Genomic DNA, 12770 nt, shown 5'->3' with positions numbered 1-12770 from the left:
CTTTCCTCCCCCCACCTTGGCTCCCAGTGGTGTCTGCCATTGGCCAAACCCAACCAGAAGTTGAGGACTGGGCGTTCAGTACAGACCCCAGGGGGCACAAGGCACAGAATGGATGGAGAAAGGAACAGCATGGATCTGGAGGGACGGACTGAAGATAGCCTGTGTATAGCTTGAAAGGAGAGGGCATCCCCGCTGAAAAATGGGCAAAATCTAGATTGACCAGCTAATGACTGGGCAAATGGCATGGCCAATGATCTTACAAAAAAGATATTCAAATTTATGTTAGCAGTCAGGAAAATAAGACTGGCACTATGGCGGAGTTTGACATCTGTCGGAGCTGCTGGTCGGGAAGTAAAGAAAATGGGATTCTCACATATCGCCAGTGGGAAGGTGAAGTGTGATAGATGATTGGAAAGCAGCAACTCAACTCCTGGGAACCTGTCCCATAGGAATAAAGGTCCAGATAAGGAAGCACATATGTGCAAGAAAATTGCGGTAGATGCTGTCATACCCATGGCTGCCCATCTTTTGAATAGCCTTTCTCTATATCTGGGGACATCTCTCTGTTGGAACCCCACTTCTCCTATTTAGGAATCTTGACTCAAATTCCAGCCTACATTGCCACCAGGATGTGGCCATCTCACCAGGTTCCGCCAATCAGATTCTTCCTGTGGGACTTCTCCCACTGTGCTGGCGTGGAGGCAAGTGGGGAGGTGGTGGCCACAGTACCAGGGGTGGTTTCCCAGGGACTGCTGGGTGGAATTTTGCAGGCAGAAGAGGCAGGGTCGGGGATGGGTAAGGTGTGGTGAGACTGCATCTGTGAGATCATCAGACTGCTCCATGATGTCGTTTGGGGCTTTGATCTAGAACCTGAGCCTCCATCTCAATCCAACAGGTCAGTGTCTGTTGCTTCTTAGAATCCTACTGAACACTTATTGCAGCATTGTTCCTGGTGGTGAAAACTGAGAGCAGAGAATGACCGTGAACAAGGTGATAACTGCATAAACTGATACAACCACACAACAGAATATTAGGCAGCAATTAAAAAGCAAAAACTAGGGGCACCTGGGTTGCTCAGTGGGTTAAAGCCTCTGCCTTCTGCTCAGGTCATGATCCCAGAGTCCTGGGATCGAGCCCCGCATCGGGCTCTCTGCTTGCAGAGAGCCTGCTTCCTCCTCTCTCTCTCTCTGCCTGCCTCTCTGCCTACTTGTGATCTCTGTCTGTTAAATAAATAAATAAATTCTTTAAAAAAAAAAAAGCGATAACTAGAGCTACATTAGCTGACTTGGGAAGATGTCTACGAGGAAGGCAAGGAGCAGGAACCCTAATAGGGTCCCATTTTTAAAAACAAACACTGATAAACTCACTCTGTATATGTAATGTGAATACAAACGCTTAAGTTTGGATAAGTACAGGTAAAAGCACAGTAGGACACATACAAGGTATTGGCCTGGGGTGCAGTGGGAAGAAGAGGAGATGGACAAAGAGGAACCAAACAGAAAGGAAAGAAAACCCTACTGGGTTAATGAAGCATTATTTCTGATGATTTTTAAGTGTTTATGTAAATCATGTGCGTATACATACGTATGTATCATGGGTATATGCATAAAGAAGTGAAGAGACTTGTAAACTAAGAAGTCAGTAGTAAGACAGTTCCAAAGGGGTCACAGTGGTGGCAGGGAGACCAGTCGGGAGCCTATGGTGTCTGTACAGGCAAGAGGAGACAGGAGCTCGGGGCAGCGTGGCGGCAGTGGGCGTGTAGGGTAAAGGAGGGGTTAGAGAAGCAGCTAGCAGATCAAATGGTCTAAACGGGGCATGGGTTGATTGGTGGGGTGGCAAGAGAAATGGAAGCTTCAAGGAAGAGTCCCAGGTGAGCTTAAATTCCCATTGCCTCATCTGTAAACTGCCTCATCTGTAAACTAGGTAAAATGATACCTTCAGTTTCTCAGCGTTATGAGGATGAAATGAAGTCTTTATCTGAATGCCCAGCCAAGGGTATGCCAGTCACTGCTTTCACTCCCTAGAAGTCAAGAGAGCCCGCCTGCTGGGGTCTCACGGTAACCCCGAAGGCCACATGCTCTGTGCGTTCACCAGGGGGTGGGGGAGGTGAGGGGGTGGGAAAGGAGGGGAGGCTGAGGTCTGGGACACTCTGATCATCAGGGTGAGGTGGGGCTGTTGGAGAAGGTTCAGGGCTGGAGGGAAGAGGAGGCTCATGCATCTTGGTCATTACTATAGAAGCCAAGCAGCTCTCCAGAGGAGCCTAGGATGGACGCAGGGAACTCAGATCCCACAGACTCATAGCATGGCCTTTCGTCTCAGGGCCCTGATGAGGCCATTAGAGTTGCACCTGTCAGTTCACGCACCAAGTGTCTGCTGTGTGGAAGAGAGGCCCTCAGAGAGTTTTCTTGAAAAGAAAAAAAAAAAAAAACAGATGAAGAAAAGAGCCCCCAGAAAGACATAAATACCAAAGCCAAATGAACTGATCAGATAGTGGGTTATGGGGTTTCAGGAGAGGAGGGAGGGGGCCCTTTTAGTAAAGAGTGCTCCTGGAAGGCTTTTGGGAGGAAGCAACTTTTGAAGAAAAGGTGGAATTTGGACCCATAGAAGAGGGCAGATTTTTTTTTTTATCTTCCCTTTTATTTTTAAAGGAAATTCTTCCCATTCTTAAAGGATCAACTCAAAGGCTGTCTTCCTGCTTACTGGATCCTGCTGGTTGGAATTATTCATGTTTTCCTGGTGCCCCCATTAATGGAGCTTTATCGACAATGCAAGCAGTGCTGTTTGCCAGTTGTCTTCTTGTCCAGCTGGGAGCTTGGAGCAGCTTGTGGGCGGGGACAGTGTCTTCGGTCTTCCTGCCTCAGAGCCAAGTAGTGTCCCTTCATTTAGTATTCAAAACACTGTGCTGAAAGATGGAAAGTGTTACCAGTCTCTCCACTAGTATTCTTTTGACCCCCCACAGTTTTAGAGAAATCCACACCTTCCTCTATTTAAGAACCCACCAAGCATTTCCCAGTAGCTTTATTTCCTAAAACAAACTATGAAAACATGTTTCTCAGAAACAATAATAAGAGCCAGTATATTAAGCCTTTACCATACGTTAGGCACTGTATAAAGTACTTTACAGATTTTGTCCATTTAACCCTCAAAATGGTTCTTTAAGAAGAAGCTTTTGCCTGTTCCCATTTCTCAACTAGGAAAACTGAGGTTTAGCAAGGCCAACAATTTCGATGATAATGGCAGAGGTAAGACCGGAAGCCCCAAGGCTTGGGGACTGTCCCTCACGTACATACAGGACTGTGCATGCACGTGCGTGAGGAGTTCCCAAATTTGTAAAATTAGGGACTGGTCTCGGTGGCTTTGGACAGCACCTTGTGCCCTGACAAGCCAAGGACTCAATTTCATGGACACAAAAACATCCCTTGAATTTGACACCAGGGTGTGATCCCAGCGGGCAGTTGAGAGAACAGGTGTGGCAAAGGCCCTGTGGCTGCCACAAGCCCCCAGGGCTTATTGGTAGGGGAGCTGGGTGAAGTCCTGCCTTTTCTGCTCCATGGCCCTTGCTCTTTCTCCGAATGCTTTGTTCGGCCTCCCTGGGTCCAGCCAGCTGTGTGGTCCATGAGGTACCTGCAAGCAGCACCACCAGCGGCAGACCTGCCCTGGGGTCCTGGAGGAGATGTGGGCCAGTCTTCATTAGACTCATGTATGATCCCTTCTTTCTTTTTAAAATCCTACTGAGTGCCACGTCCCAGACACTGCTAAGCACTTTACACACGGTGTGCTTTACCCTTCACGAAAATCCCATGAAAGAGGCATTTACATTTTTCCCAGTGAATACATTGGGCACTGAGGCTTGAAGGGGTTAAGTGGTTTGACTTAATCAGGGAGTAGAGGAAGGGGATTCGGTCTCGGGTACGCCTGATCCAGAGCCCCACCTTCCCAAGCATAAGTGTGACACTCGGCCACAGCTTGACTTGGGCCTCTGCTGATGGTCTAAGTGCATAAGCATGCTTTTGCAAACTCATCCTGGGGCCATGGAATTTAAACATCTATCCCTGTGCCCAGAGGCTTGGGGATGAGACACTGTTCTCTGGGGCAACTCTGGCAACTCATGGTGAGGATTTTCGGGGATGAGGACAGTGAATAGGGGAGCAGAGTAGGTTACAAGCTCTAGATGTAAAGGTGGCTAGCACTTAATAAATATTCCGTTCCTTCCTTCCTCTCTCCCCTGCCTCTTTCCCTTGAATGATTAAGAGCCAGACTTTGAAGTCAGGCAGACCTGAGTTAAAATGCTCATTGAGCAACTGACTAGTCATGTGGCCTTGGACAAGCCACTTAACCTCTCTGGGCTTCAGCTCCCACATCTGCAAAATTGGGGCAGGGATGGACACTATCTCATTGTTATATGAATTGGGATATCTGCATAAAGGGCTTCACCATGTGCTGAGTGCATAGTAAATGCTCATTAAATAGTAGCTGTGATTAATCCTTTCTGCTCCTTGTTCTGCCCCTAAATAACTGAGTGACCTTGGGGAAGACCCATTCACTATGGCCCTCAAGTCCCCGGTTTGTACAATGAGTATGTTTGACTAGGTCAGTGTTTCCCAAATTGTGGTACGCCGGTGGTAAGCTAGATGATTTTATATGACACAAAGTGAACATTTGTTATTTTACACTATGAATATATTTTAATGTATAAGAGGAAAAAATGAAAATACCAAACACATGATTTCATGGATATTGTCTGGACTGAAGCTAAGTAAAAAACTCATGATTTAAAATAAAAGCCATTATGTAAATAAGAGATCAGGTGGTACCAGGATGTGGCAGAAATCGAGACGGTGGTCCTTGAACAGCTGGGCTTGGGGAAGTCGAACCTAGACGATCTGGCTTTGATTATATGGCTGCCCAGAGAAACTCTGGCTCACGAGTGACTTGCCAGGGGGACCCCTCGTTCCCCCCTATATTTTTAAGTGGCTAGGTTCCTGTAAGCCCTATTGCCAGCTGTTTGGGCTAATGCCCTTTCAGTACACATTGCAAAAATAATATAAATAACTCATCCTAGGACTTCAAACATGCCACCTCAGATGTATGGTGGGAGATTACAGGTTCCAGGACGCAGCCCTTCCATCATTCCCGTGGCTTAGAAGCTTGCTGGAGAGCAGACATCAATGCTTTGGTTTTATAGGCAGCTAGGCCACGTGACCAGGCCCCAAATCCTTTGCTTTATGGGTTGTTTACACATTCCTGGTGAGAAACGGTTTACATTCTGGGCCCTGAGCGCACTCCTAAATCAGCTGCCCGGTTCTTGTTGGAGGTGAAAGAGACCTGTGTGTCGGTGGGCACCGGGAGGCAAGGGAAGAACAGAGAGACTTGGGGAGGGGTGTGGGGAGGGGGGGCTTGGTTTCCTGTCTGTGGCACCTGGAACCTATTTCTGAGTCAGTGGGGGGCGCTGTGCAGGGCCTAAGGTGGGGAAGACCCCAAGGGGGTTACAGAGGCACAATTAGTCCAGGTGGGCCGGGCTCTCACTACCTTCCAGCACTTGCCCCACAGGAGCTCACTGGGTTCCCACACAGCCCTGGAGGGTTGGAATTCTTCTCATTTTCAGATGAAGAACCAGAGGCCCAGAAAAGTGAAGTGTCTTGTTCCCTCTTCCACAGCTGGGGAGTGTCAGGGAAGGATTCAAACCCACCCTGACAGAGGCAAAGGCTGAGGTCTCACCACTGTACTTCCTTGTCACTGGGGCTCCCTAGAAACCATTTGGGCTGGAATTTAGGAGGTGTCTCCTGGTCGGGGAGGGAGGATTAGGAGATGACAATTTCTGTCTGGATTTGGCTGCTGACTTAGCTAAGTCACCGTCTGAGAATCCCACGTCACAGAGTTGACCTTATGACCAATGCACAAGATGCCCTGGGAATCATCTGGGCACCCAGTGGGCCCCTGCTTGCTCCTCCCACCCTACCCGTCCCCCTCCTTCCTCTTCCTTCTCCTGGGCCCTTTCCATCTCCCTGCACCCTGAGAGGGCCCTCACTGTCCACTGGGATCTCTTATAGCTACCTCCCTGTGGTTTGTACCCACCCGCCCCAGCTCTGGCCTTTGCAGCTGCATGGGCTTCTCCTAGGAAGGTGCTCTGATGTTGGGGGCGACCCTCAGCTCCAGGTCCCCTCCAAGCCACCCCAGTGCCTTCAGAAACTCTAGCCTCCTCTCATCTTGGCTGCCGCCTTCCGAGTTCAGGGCAGGAAGGTGACCCAAAGCTTGAGAGGGAAGTTAGCTAGCGGCCTGGCTTCAGGGATCTTCTCGCTCTGGATCGAGAGGCGGCTAAGTCTTGTGGAAATCACGCAGGCTCTGGGGTGAGGCAGACATGGATTTCAGTCCTGTCCCACAGTGGATCGCCTCGCTCAAAGCACTAACGTCTCAGCCTCTGCTTTCTCCTCTGCAAACCGGCAATAATGACCGTGGTAGAGGCCCTACCTGCTATCCCCAGGTTTCTGCGGGGCGCCGCCCCTCTTCCACCCTCAGCCCAAGCGGTAGAGGGGTAATTTCACCCTTAACCCCGGGCCTAGGCAACGCAGAGCGCATCCCTTTCGCCTCCGAACGGTGATTGGTTCAGGGATGCACGTGCGGCCCCCGTCCAGCCAATGAGAGTCCAGCTGTGAGAGACGCTCTCCGTTCAGGAGGTGTAAAGGTGTGAGCATGCGCGCCGTGAAGTCACTTCTGTCTTCTTGCTGTCGGGAAGGAGAAGTCTGTCTGGGAATGGAGCAACCCACGGAGCACAGCCAGGCCAGGAGGTAGCAATAGTATCTGAGTTAAGCCGTGCCTGAAGCTAGATTCTTTTCACTTTCCAGGTGCCAATAAATTCCTTGCGGAAGTTTAGTTACAACAAGGAGGACAGGGGAAGGAGAAACTGAATCAGTGAAGAGAATGGCCTTGCTTTCTTTGGGGAAGCAGTTGGCCTCCCTCATTATGGGGTGCCGGCCCCTCAAATCCTTTCCCGGGAATACGGGTGGGGAGCTCTCCCCCCACCCCTGTGCTGGTGCCCAGCCTCTTTGCATCCCTCTGTGCTCACCTCCCAGCTCCCCCCACTCTGCTCTCTCACCCTGGCCCGCTTAGGTGTTAAATGGGGGGAATTTCAGTCTGGAGTGAATGTTTACAGCTTACTTGAAACCCTTAAAAATAAAAATTCATCATAAACTGACAGATCCTTAAATTTAACTACGCAAACAGTGCCACTATAATATTTAAAGCCCGCTTGAATGGCCGCTCTATCAAAACCACATGGGCTCCCACCTGGCTCTCCCCTTCCACTGTTGAATCTGAGGAAATGCTGGCAAGGACGTTAACATGGGCTGAAGGCCCAGAGCCTCCTTGCTTTGGGTTAACCATTTTTACAGGACCATGCATGTGACTTGGTTGATGGCCCTAAGCCCTGGGCTCAATGTTCTGGGTTTCTTCCACTGCGTTCCTACAGAGGAAGCATAGAAGCAGTTGGTGGTGTGGGCTTCAGGCTTGCTGGGCTGGAATCTTTGTTCTGCAGGTGACTGGCTTTGTGACATTCAGAACATTACCTGATGGCTCTGTGCCTTAATTTCTCCATCTGTAAAATGGGGAGTGATGACAATTCCTCTCTGTTAGAAAGGCTTAATGAGTTAAATTATGTAACACACAACCATAACTGGAACATAGGATATCCTCAGTAAACGTGTACATGTGTGGGACCTCAGGTGCCAATGGCTGAGTTAATACAACACCTCACCATCCAGCTGATTCCAGGTTGGTATCTGCTAAACCTCACAAGAGGTACAATCCTGAACATAATAGAACATGTTCTTAGTGGAATAGGAATAGGATGGTTAGATAATATATATGCCTATATTCAATTTGACTGAGAACTGTCAACTACTAAAACAACCGTGGCTCATTTTCTCTTAAGGCTGTTTTCTGGTTAATTGTCAAGAGTTCCTTTTCATTCTCATTAGTTTCTGACAATGCAAATTATCTTCTTTCATCCATCATCTCTTTGATGTTATTCTCCAGTTTAAATCAATGTTATTCTCCAGTTTAAAAATCAATGTTATTCTCCAGTTTAAAAATCCCTAATTTAGGAGATACCTGGGTGGCTCAGTCGGTTAAGCGACTGTCTTCGGCTCAGGTCATGACCCCAGCCAGGGTCCTGGGATTGAGTCCCATTTTGGGCTCCTTGTTCAGCAGGGAGCCTGCTTCTTCCTCTGCTTGGTCTTCCCCTGGCTTGTGCACATACTCTCTCTCCCTCTGACAAATAAATAAGTAAATAAATAAAGTAAAATTCCTTTATTTTTGTATATCCATACCTTTTTCCTTTATGTTGGATGTTTTGTAGCTTTCATTTTCATTGAGTTATAATGTGTGCACAAAAATGCCTGGGGTTTAAGTTGGATGAGTTTGAACAAGCAGATTCCCTGATGTAATACTACCACAATAAGAGAATAAAACATCTCCGTCATTGAAGTCAGTCTCCCACAAAAGGCAAATACTGTCCTAATTTTCATCACAGGCTAGTTTCTCCTGTTCTAGAACTTCATATAATAAGTGGGATCACACATATACTTTTTATGGCTGGCTTCCTTGCTTGGTGCATTTTTCAGACTCCTTTATGCCAGTGCACTTATCAGTAACTGTTTTATTGCTGAAAAGCATACCATTAGGAGAAAATGTTTATCCATTTACCTAATTATGGACATGAGGGCTATTTCCATCTTTTGGCATTACATATAAAGCTGCTGCAAATATTCACAAAAATGTATATGTACATACATACATAGTATATATTTTCATTTTATTCCTAGGAATAGAATTGCTAGGTTACAGAGTTAATGTAGTTTACTTTAAAAAAAAAAAAAAAACTGCCGAAGAGTTTTTTGAAGTGGTTTTATCATTTTACAGTCCAGCCAGAAACGTAAGAGAATTCCATTTGCTCCAGATCCTCACCAATACTTGGTATTGTCTGTGTTTTTCATTTGAACCATTCTGGTATATAGTAGGTTTCTCATATTGGCTTTAATTTGCTTTTCCCTCTGTCTAATGACGTTGAACACCTTTTCATGTGCCTATGGGCCATTTCTATATCCCTTGTAGGGTACCCGTGCAACTCTTTTGTCCTTTTGTTTTAAATTGGGTTGTCTTTTATTGTTGAGTTGTAAGAGTTCCTACATATATTGGATACAATTCCTTTTTCATATATATATGACATCAAGCATATATATAGCAAACATTTTCTCCTATCTCTGACTTATCTTTCAATTTTTAAATGATGTCTTTGGATGATCAGAGGTTTGTTTTTGATGAAGTCTAACTTATCAAATCTTTAACAGACTATTCTTTTTTTTAATATTTTATTTATTTATTTGACACAGAGAGAGAGATCACAAGTAGGCGGAGAGAGAGGGGGAAGCAGACTCCCCGCTGAGCAGAGAGCCTGATGCGGGGCTCAATCCCAGGACCCTGAGATCATGACCTGAGCTGAAGGCAGAGGCTTAACCCACTGAGCCACCCAGGCACCCCTAACCGAATATTCTTTTAAAAACAGTTTTTGGTTCACAGCAAAGTTGAGTGGAAAGTACAGAGAGTTTCCATATATCCTGTGCCCCCCACCCCACATTCTTAGCCTACTGACATCTCTCGAAGAAATATCTGTTTACCCCAAGGTTGAAAATTTTCTCCTCTTTGTTTCTAGAGGCTTTGTAGTCAATGTTAGAGGCTTTAACTTTTGCATTTAGATCTTTGGTTCATCTGGAATTGGTTTGGGGATATAGAATGAGGTAGAGATTGAGGGTCATTTTCTTTTCACACTTATATCTAGTTGTTCCAGCACAGTTTGTTGAAAAGTGTTTTCTTTCCCCATTAAATTACTGTGGAACTTTTGGTGAAAGTCAGATGACCATATATGTATGTGAGTTTATTTCTAGATACTATTTTGTTTTATTGATCTATGTATCTCTTCTCAGGCCACTACCACGTTGCCTGATTATTGTGGCTTTACAGTGAGTCCTGAAATTAGGTAGGGTAAGTCCTTCAACTTTGCTCCCTTTTTTGAAGATTCGTTTGAATACTTGAGGTTGTTTACATTTCCATGTAAATTTTAGAATTAAATTATGCTTCAAAGAAATCTTTCTATAATTTTTTTAAAACATTTTTCTAATTGAAGTAGAGTTGACATGCAATGTTACATTAGTTTCGGGTGTGCAACACAGGGATTTGACAGTTCTAGATATTGTGCTGTGCTCACCACAAGTCTAGCTACTGTCTGTCACCACACAACACTATTGCAATACCACTGACCATATTCCCTGTGCTGTATCTTTCATCGCTGTGACTTATTCATTCTGTAACTGGAAGCCTGTGCCTCCCACTCCCCTTTGCCCATTTTGCCCATCCTCCTATTCCCACCCCTTTGGCAACCACCAGCTTGTTCTCGCTATATATGGGTTTGTCTTTGCTTGTTTGGATTCCACATTTTAATGTGGAATGTGTTGGATTCCACATTTAAGTTAAATCATATGGTATTTGTCTTTGTCTGACTTCTTTCACTTAGCATTACAGCCTCTGGGTCCATCCCTCTTGTCACAGATGGCAAGAGCTCATTCTTTTTTCTGGCTGAATAATATTCCATATATATATATGTGTGTGTGTGTGTGTGTGTGTGTGTGTGGAACATTTCTTTATTCACAGTTTCTTTATTCATCTACCAGTGGACATTTAGGTTGCTCCTATGTCTTGACTATTGTAGGTAATGCTGCAGTAAACATAAGGGTGCATATATTTTTTTGAATTAGTGTTCACATTTTTTTTTAGGTACTCAGAAGTGGAATTACTGGATTGTATGGTATTTCCATTTTTTATTTTTTTGAAGAACCTCCATACTGTTTTTCCACAGTGGCTGTACCAGTTTGTATTCCCAACAGGAGACAAGGCTTTCCTTTTCTCCATATCCTTGCCAATACTTATTTCTTGCCTTTTTGATACTAGCCATTCTGACAGGTGTAAGGTGAGATCTCACTGTGGTTTTGATTTGCATTTCCCTGATGATTAAAGATGCTGAACATCTTTTCATGTGTCTGTTGGCCATCTGTATGTCTTTTTTAGAAAAATACCTATTTAGGTCTTCTGCCCATATTTATTAGGATTATTTTGAGCTTTTTTGGTGTTGACTTGTGTAAGTTTTTTTAATATTTTTAATATTAACCCCTCATTAGATATATTATTTGCAAATGCCTTCTCCTATTCAGTGGGTTGCTTTTTCATTTTTCTCATGGTCTTCTTCACTGTTCAAAAGCCTTTTATTTTGCTGTAGTCCCAGTGGTTTATTTTTGCTTTTGTTTCCCTTGCCTGTGGAGACATGTGTAGGAAAATGTTGCTAAGGCCAATGTCGAAGAGATTACTGCCTATGTTTTCTTAGGAGTTTTATGGTTTCAGTTCTCACATTTAGATCTTCAATATTTTGTAATACTTTTGAATGAGATTATGCTGAATCTATATATAAATTTGGAGAATATTAATACCTCAACAATATGGAATTTTCCAATCTATGAACACAATATAGCTCTCCATTCTTTTAGATCTGTTTAATTTATTTTATCAATATTTTGTAGCTTTGAGTATAGAAGTACTATATATCTTTTGACAAATTTATTTCTAGGAATTTTATGGGTTTGGGAGCTAATGTAATGGTATTATTTTTTATTTAATTTTTAAATTGTATGAGCTACCATAGAGATAAAATCGATTTTTTTAAAAAAATATTGACCTAGTGTCCTAAGTTTAGTAGTGTCTATCATAAATTTCTTAAGTTTTTCCACACAAAATCATATAATCTATTTTTAAAAGGCCAATTTTAATTCTTTTCCAAGTTGTATGACTTTTAGTAACTTTTCTCTTATGATTGCAGTGGCTAAAATAATCACTTTAATGTTGAATAGAAATAGTGAAAGGGGACGTCTTGGCTTTGTTCCTAATTACTTCCCAGAGACGTTGTAGTTTTTGTTATGGATGGTATTGTATTTTTAAATTGTATTTTTTAGTTGGTTATTGCTGGAACAGAGAAATGTTATTAATTTTTATGGGTGGAATTGATTTTTCTAAGTCAATAAACATAATCACTGCAAATGGTGATAGTTCTATCTTTTCCCTTTCAATCCTTACTCTCTTAATTATTTTTCTTCTCTTACAGTTTTGGTCAAGTCCTCCAATACACATCTAAGAACAACTCTTGTGAAATAGGACGGACTTGAAGCAGTTTTTATTTCTTTTTTTTTTTTTTTTGCTTGTTTGTTTCGAGTTTTTATTTAAATTCCAGTTAGTTAACATATAGTGTAATATTAGTTTCAGGAGTAGAATTTAGAGATTCATCACTTACATACAATACCAGTGCTCATCACAACAGGTGCCCTCCTTAATCCCTACCACCAGTCTAGCCCTCCCTCCACCGACCTCCCCAAAGCTGTTTTTATTTCTGTTATTAAAAATGAAGGAACTGAGACCCAGAGAAGTCAGGTTACTTGTCCAAGAGCTCGTAAATAACTACTGTTTAAAAATACAAATGTAGTTTTATAAAAATAAATAATCCAGAGAGGCCTGGGTGGCTCAGTGGGTTAAGCATCTGCCTTCAGCTCAGGTCATGAACCCAGGGTCCTGGGATCGAGCCCCACATTGGGCTCCCAGCTCAGTCAGGAATCTGCTTCTCCCTCTGCCTGCTGCTCTTTCCTGCTTGTGCTCTTTCTCTCTCTCTCTCTCTGACGAAT

This window comes from Martes martes (assembly GCF_963455335.1).
Source record: "Martes martes genome assembly, chromosome: 5".
Lineage (NCBI taxonomy): Eukaryota > Metazoa > Chordata > Mammalia > Carnivora > Mustelidae > Martes > Martes martes.
Note: the sequence above shows the minus strand (reverse complement) of the source record.